This window comes from Procambarus clarkii, chromosome 2, assembly GCF_040958095.1.
Source record: "Procambarus clarkii isolate CNS0578487 chromosome 2, FALCON_Pclarkii_2.0, whole genome shotgun sequence".
Lineage (NCBI taxonomy): Eukaryota > Metazoa > Arthropoda > Malacostraca > Decapoda > Cambaridae > Procambarus > Procambarus clarkii.
This window is the reverse complement of record NC_091151.1, coordinates 28309580-28317390: the sequence shown is the minus strand read 5'-3', so window position 1 is coordinate 28317390 and position 7811 is coordinate 28309580.

The following is a 7811-nucleotide window of genomic DNA, read 5'->3' as shown; positions in this document are numbered from 1 at the left end:
AACATGTACCCATCCAGTGGGCGGGAGTGGACGCCATACTCATCCTGTAGATGATAGTGGTCCTCAAACCCATCCAATGGGCAGTTGTTGGACCCAGACTCATGCTACAAGTGGTATGGACCCCTTACCCACATAACAGGTGGTAATGGACCCTTACCCATCCTACAGTAGGTAGTAGCCACTAAAATTCCATCCTGTTTGCAGTAGTTTACCACATATACATTCCATGTTATCATCGTTTTCTGTTGACGTTCCTACAATATATGCTTTAAAGATTTTTAAAGCACAAACTAGTGTATATAATGTTTGTTGGTGAAGCACTTTTATTTTATGTTTTTTTGAGATATGTACAAAAGTTGTTACATTCTTGTACAGCCACTAGTACGCGTAGCGTTTCGAGCAGGTCCCTGGAATACGATCCCTGTCGCGAAGAATCGTTATTACAACCAAGTACACATTTTACTGTTGAGTTAAACAGAGGCTACAGTTAAGGATTTGCGCCCAGTAAATCCTCCCCGGCAAGGATACGAACCATGACAGAGTGCTCGCGGAACGCCAGGCGAGTGTCTTACCACTACACCACGGAGACAGTTAATAAATTATAGTGATTATTATAATTTACTAAGAACAACTAATATTTCTCAAAACAAAACTACGAACCTTCAATAGGATGTAGCTGATCTGTAATATTATAAGAGCAATGGACAATAGTAGGTAAATTTCACAACCCATGTGGGACCTGAAAACTACAATTTTAATTATAATTGAACCAATCACGACTATTCTGCTGTCTACGGCGATGGACGGGTACTGTGAGACGTAAATTGGTAAGTGAGGAAGAGTTTGGGCCTTGAAAAAATATAACTGGGAATATACCACATATGTACTAATTCATAAGCAAAATATTGACTATAAGGAATAAGTCATATATGTGCTCTCTTGAGAGCTGGTTAATGAGAATAGGGTCGCAATTATAGGGAGTTATATATTGTTTAAATTCTCGTTGAATAATACTTAATATGAACAGTGTTCTTATTAAACGAGAAATAGAGAGAATTTCTGTTTCCTCCATGTTAGTTTAAGATAACAGATAAACTGTTATATAGTGATCTCTTAGTTGATAACTCGTTGTTATTAGATCACTAGTTGTTATATTATCAGGTATTAATTCTTGTAAAGAATACTGACAAAAGGCGAGAATATTACTCAATTCTCTGGCATGTTGACAATAATTATGCCTCTGCTGGATATTATCTGATGCAATACTGTCCCTTTATGTGGGAAGAATTTAGTAAATGACGCGCAGATAGGAAAATATTAATTTATGTTAATACCACAAATTAGTAGGATTAGTATACATTATGCCTAGTATTCAATGGTGATGTATTATGATTCAATAAGGATGTATTAATGTTAGTACTTTCCAACAGTAGGAGATATATGTGGGGTATTTCTGAGTTGAAGTGATGTAAAAGTCTTTGGCTTTTGCTTGTATGAGACCTCCCCTTCCATTCCCCGTGTCGCTTATGCAAAATTTGAGAATTATTCGCCTGCTTCTAATCTGCTCGTTTCTGAGTGCTGCTGTCTGGTCTCTAATGATATGATTTGAGACCTCATCCGGTAGGGGCCTGTCCCTCTTCCTTGTGTTGTTGGTCCTGTTTCATACGACGACCACTTCTCCTTTGTCAGCTGGTTTAACTATGATGTCAGACCATCGTTTTAGGGCGGCCAAGGCTTCCCTCTCTTCCCTGGGTAGGTTGTGGCATGTTCTGTCACTGGTGTCTTTATCGAGGTCTAGCTTCATCTGCCTTATTACTCCCCCTGGAGGCCCACTAGGTTGTAGGGCGGCTGCTTTTCTGGTTTGTCTGGGTGTAAATATCTGTAAGAGAGAAATAGTTTAGTTGTAGGGTTTGCTGTGTAACTTGGTTGATATTATTTTCCAAATTTGTGCAGCGCTCCTGTATTGTGTTCATCCTCTTATTCCTCGCTGGGGGTCCCATGACGAAGGTAAGGCCCCTCTTCAGTAGTTTATGCTCGTGTTGGGTGAGGGAGACTTCAGAAATGACTGTTTCTGTCTTTTAGTCGTCTCTCCCTCTGTCTGTTTCTCCGTTAATTTCGTTCTTTTTCCTCCCTCCATCTGTCTACTCGACGCGTCTGTCGGGTTCCTGTGTTTGTCTGTCACTGCAGCCTACAAACAAATACACAGCCATGATGCGGTGCTTAGAAACGCCCAAACGAGAAGTAAAATGATAGTCCTCAAGCTGTTTGAAAACTAAACTTGGGACGGGCGAGGACTCATGCAGGCAGGGGCGAGAGATTTCTTCCTAGCCTTTGAGTCTGTCATTCTCCACCTCTATCTTTTATCAAAGAGCCATAAATCACTAGACGGAACAACAGGAACGTGGCAAGGGAGACCTATTCTATGCCACTGCCGAGCCCCAACAAAGACAGTAGACTGGATCTGCACAACCCTCCAGAACCCCTTGCTACGTCTACTACCGGAAAAAAGCCAAGATACGACAGATTTCCTCAACTCAATTTCAGAAATAAGAGTCCCAGTCCCGAGAGGGGCCTGCCTTTTCTCCATGGATGTGGTATCGCTCTACCCAACCATACCACAGAGAGAAGCTACAATGGTAGTAGCATCTTTTTGTACAGATAACAGAACCAGAATCACACAGAAACTTCGAGACGCAGGAGTATGGAGGACCCCATCGAAAGAAACTTTGGATGAGACCATCCTCCATGTGATGAGAGACACCCTCCTGCAATTTGAAGGACTAGCATACCGGCAAACCAAAGGTATAGCGATAGGGCTATCCAGTAGCGTGGCAATCGCTGAAATCTTTGTGTTTGTAGTCTCCGAGAGGAAAGTATCCCACAGGGAGGATGGACCGATGGAATATTTCCGTTACATAGACGACATTTTCGGAATAATGGAGGACAGGGCAGTTTTCCCCCTAGAAGGTTTTTTTTTTCATGGTAAAATACAGTTCATGAAAACCTTAAGTTTACCCTCGAACACAGTGACTCCACGATAAGTTTCCTAGATACAACAGAGTATATGGACCAGCTAACCAGGGATCTGCATACGAAGGCATACTATGAGCCAACTAACATTCACACATATCTGAAATTTGAATCGAGCCACACAACTAGTTTTGAAGAAATCGCTACAGTACTCACTTGAATTCAGATTCAAGTGGATTAACAGCAAAGAAGAGATGCTATATTCCCCAGCTAGAGCAGAGACTACCCAGAGACAATAATACATGCGGCCCAGGAGAACTTCTGAGAAAAAACAAGGGCAGAGCTACTCAGACCTAGAACACAAGAAGTGGAAGACAAGAGATGGATTCCTCCAACCCTTTTCTTCCCCAGCCTTGCAGCATGACTTAGGATAAAACTCAATTATAGACATGGATGACGGAAACGTACAGTGAACATCCATCCTGGGTAAAATTCCCTCAAAACCCTCCTATGATCGCCTGTAGTCGAAGTAAGTGTATAAAGAACCACCTTGTTAGAGCAGGAGTACAGGCAGATTATCTCAGCCGAAATGGGGGAGAGGACCAGCCCCAGGTTACAGGCCTAAGCAACGAAACCTACAGACCCTAACCTAACCTGACACAGGTTTGGAATGCGACTTGGGTTGAGGCACTGTGGTTAGGAGAGGCCTAAATGTGCAAGGGCACGATTTACCATCTCGTAAGCCCATGCTAGTGGTGTGTTACAAAGCTATTTCCCTCCAGATGTTTTACGAATCTTTTCCTCACGATCTTCTTCATCACCTTGCATGGTATGCAAGTTAGGGGAAACTGGCCTGTAGTTCAGTGCCTCTTGCATTTTACTCTTTTAATATATAGGGACTACATTAGCTGTCTTCCAGCTTTCCGGAAGGTCTCCTTTTTCCAGTGACTTGTCATACACCATAGAGCGTGGCACACTTAGTGCTTCTGCACCCTCTTTTAGTATCCATGGTGAGATTCAGTCCGGCCACACAGCCTTTGTCACATTCAGCTCTAACAGATTTCTTTTGACCTCATCATTGGTGAAGTCAAATTTCTCCAAGGTTACTTGGCTTGACTCCTCCTCATTTAGTGCAGGGGCTTCTCCTTGTTCTTTTGTGAAGACCTTCTTGATTCCGACCTTCTGGAATCTCTCACACCTCCATGTAATTCTCCGTGTATCTATTTTCCCCTTTTTTCATTTTTATCACTTGCTCCATCACTGTTGTTTTCCTCCTATTGTGGCTGTGGAGCTAGGTTGTTGAGTTTTGGTTGGATCTTGGCTTTACTCGCGATGTCATTTTCATACTGCCTCTCTGCTCCTCTCCTCACTCTGAGGTACTCATTCCTGGCCTTCTGGTATCTCTCCTTGCTCTCTGGTGTTCTATTATTAATGTAGTTTGTCCATGTTCTTGTACTCAGTTGCTTTGCTACCTTATATTCCTGATTGAACTATGGATTCTTCTGTTGTTTTTCGTTTGTCTCTGTTAAAAATAATGGTGTATTGGCTTCTATGGGGGACTTGGTACTATTAAGGGGTAAGGGTAGTTAGAAGACAAGAGTATCAAATATGGGAGAGCTAAAAGGCCCGGCCCCCAAAATAAACTATCCACAGTAGTAATAACTTGCTACTAGACCATATATGTTAGTCTAAGGGTTGATCAATGCGCTCCCACACAGGAAGAAGGGATACTCTGTAATTCATGTACTTATTTATTAACCCCTTAACAACCCCCCATATACACTCACACCAATAACAATAATAATAATAACTTTACCACACTATCTTACGTTAAAAGCCTTGGTCCACATAGGCAGGATACAAGGTTTACACTAATAACAAGCTAGGGTAAAGTACTACTGGATAAGCACTGAAGCTGGATGCAGCTTAGGGTAGTGAGACCCCACGTGGTACCCTAATACAAAACACAACATTTAGGGTTACCCAAAACACTGGCAACTACTACCCCCAGGTCTCACCAATCGTTACTACCAGAGAAGGTACACTTAGAAATCATACAATACTTAACTTAATGGTACAGGAACTTAAGGTAAGGGAAATAAGTAAGAGGAGAAGGGAGGAGATTAGGGGTGCAGCCACAGAGTAGGTCTCGTCCGCACGAACGCCAGCCAGAGAAGAACCTCCTAGCGACCAGCTAGGCCTCCCATGTCGTGGTGCCGGAAGGAGCCTAATTGATCGTGCAGCTAAGCACATTAAAGATCTTCCCCTATGCAACGTATTGTTACTTTACAAATGATTAGAAAGTATTAGTAAGCAAAGTTGGTGCCTATGTTATTATTTAATAATCAACCCCCAGCTCAGTCTTTAAATGCTCTTTGAGAAACAATAATAGTCTTACGTCTGGCAGGGAAGATACAAACAATTGCCGCTCGATATGCACTCAAATGTACTACCAGAAAGTTTAGTAGCTCAATTTTGACCTCTGGTTTCCACTGGAGAACCCAGGGTCGTAACAGTCTCCTTTTGGGCCGGGATAAACCTGTTTGCAGCTTCCTGGCACATCTGAGCGACATAGTTCATCATATCCTGTACTGTCTTTTTTCTGAGTTCTGTTTCCCATTGTATTTCCATTAGGAAGTTCCTCATCTCATCATATTTTCCTCTCTGGTTATTTAGCCTTTTCCATCCCGATCCCTTCCTTAGATAGGTTATCCCTACCTCCACCAGATTCTTAAATGTCAATACACTGTGGTCACTCTTTCCCATAGGTGCTTTAAATTTGACTTCCCTTATTTCTGACCCATTCGAGGTGAATATCAGGTCGAGTCTCACTGGTTCGTCATTCCTGTCATTCTTTTGGGTCTCTTGACATGTTAGTGCAGAAAGTTTCTTGATGCCACTTCCAAGAGTTTAGCTGTGTTTGTATCTGCACCTCCGTGTGGTTCCCCATTCTCCCAGTCAATCTTTCCATGGTTGAAATCGTCATGATTAAGAGTCTGGATTCATTCCTGCACGCAGCTGATGCTGCTCTCTTTATTATATTAATAGTTGCCATGTTGTTCCTATCGAACTCCTGTCTGGGTCTTCTGTCATTTAGCAGAGGGTTGTAAAGGACTATTATCTTAGGTCCACCCATAGTCATAGATCTTGTTATATTGTCTCTGCTAAATAATAACAAGAATTTCCATCACTCCAAAACTCCAATCTTTCCTTATCAGCAGAGCCACTCCTCCTCTATTCCCTTCCCTTTCTTAATATATAGTAGTCATATGGAAACACTGCATTTGTTATGAAGCTTGACAATTTTGTTTCTGTGAGTCATATTACATATGGGGTTTTCTTCCTGCACCCTTTTCGTCAGTTCACTTGCTTTGTTAGTAATTCCATCGATGTTTGAGTACATTACCTTGAAGCTCACTTTCCTATATCCATTACACCTTCCCTCCCCACATTCCTACATACATTTTCACACACACACACTTCCCACCGGTGTAGGAAGCTGTTCCATGGGCATGGCTACTTGAGTAGACTCATCCTCCTGTGGGGTAATTACCAGGGCTTTGAAATGAGGGGGGATGGCGATTGGAGGGCTTAGAGCCTGTTCAGGCCTGCTTGGGACAGGAAGAAGTCTAAGGGGTGGGGGGCAGGGAGTGATCAGGGTGAAGAGTGGGGCAGGGGGGTGCTCGGGGTAGGGGGGGCAAGGAGAGCTCAGGGTTTGAGTGAGAGCTCGTCCTCCTGTGGCTTAGTTAATAGAGGTTTTGGTGGAGGTGGGGCTGGGGATGGAGAGCTTTGATCTTGCCTGGGGCCTGCTTGAGGCATGAAGAAGACCAGAGGATGGGAAGGCAGAGGGTACTCAGGGTGAGGAAGGAGGGAGGATTTGGGTGGTATAGTGGGCATTGTGTAAGGGAAAGAGAGGGTTTGTGCTTGGCGCTGTGGGGGGCTACAATGGGTTGGCAGGTTGGGGTGTTGCAGTTCCCTCTGAGGGTTCCTGAATTGCTGAAATGGGGTTCCCCACTCCCCACTGAAATTGATGGGTTGGATGCTGAGGTTCCTTGACTCCCTTCCTTTTCCTTGTGCCTTTTCCTAGCATCTGCTGCCTGTGTTATCTCATCCCTGGTCATGTCCCTCTGAAGGAATACCTTTCTGTATTCCCTTACATATTTCAGTTTGCTCTTCTTTACTAGGATGTCCTCTTTGGTGGCCTCATTCCTGAATACTACCTTGATCAATAAATTTTTGTCTTTGTTGTACTGGCCATTCGAGAAAAAACATTTCTATGCATTGCTCAGCCCCTTCCATTTGTATCTCCTTCAGTATCCCTGACACTGCAGCTTTGTCTTTAGCCCTCTATTCTTCCTGCCTGAAACCTTCTTGTTCCTTAATACCTACCATGACTACAGCTCTTTTCCTTTCTATTAGCTGGGTCGTGCATCTAGCTGCCTCCTGTGAAGTTACTGCTTTCATTGCACCTTCCTTGAATGTGGACATGGCTTCTGGGCTCTCCCTCAGCATTTCAGTAAAGGAGGCACCCATTGTGTGGGTCCTTGTCATTGCTATATCCCCTGCTACCTGGGGGGTTGGTTTCCTGGGCTTGAATCTGAGGAGGGATTGTCTTAAGTTTTTTGTATCTCTTCCTGCGCTGCACCTAGTTCCATCAGCAGTTTACTTATAGTTTCCCTCATGTTTTTCAATTTCCCTCTATTGCTGAGCGATAATATCCAGGAATGACTCGCCCTGCTATTTTCCCCTACCTGTGTTCTGTTATTCTACCATCATGCTTGGACCCTTTTTGTTCTGCAGGGTTACTGTTCGACAACAAGGATCAGTGAGATGGAGAGAGA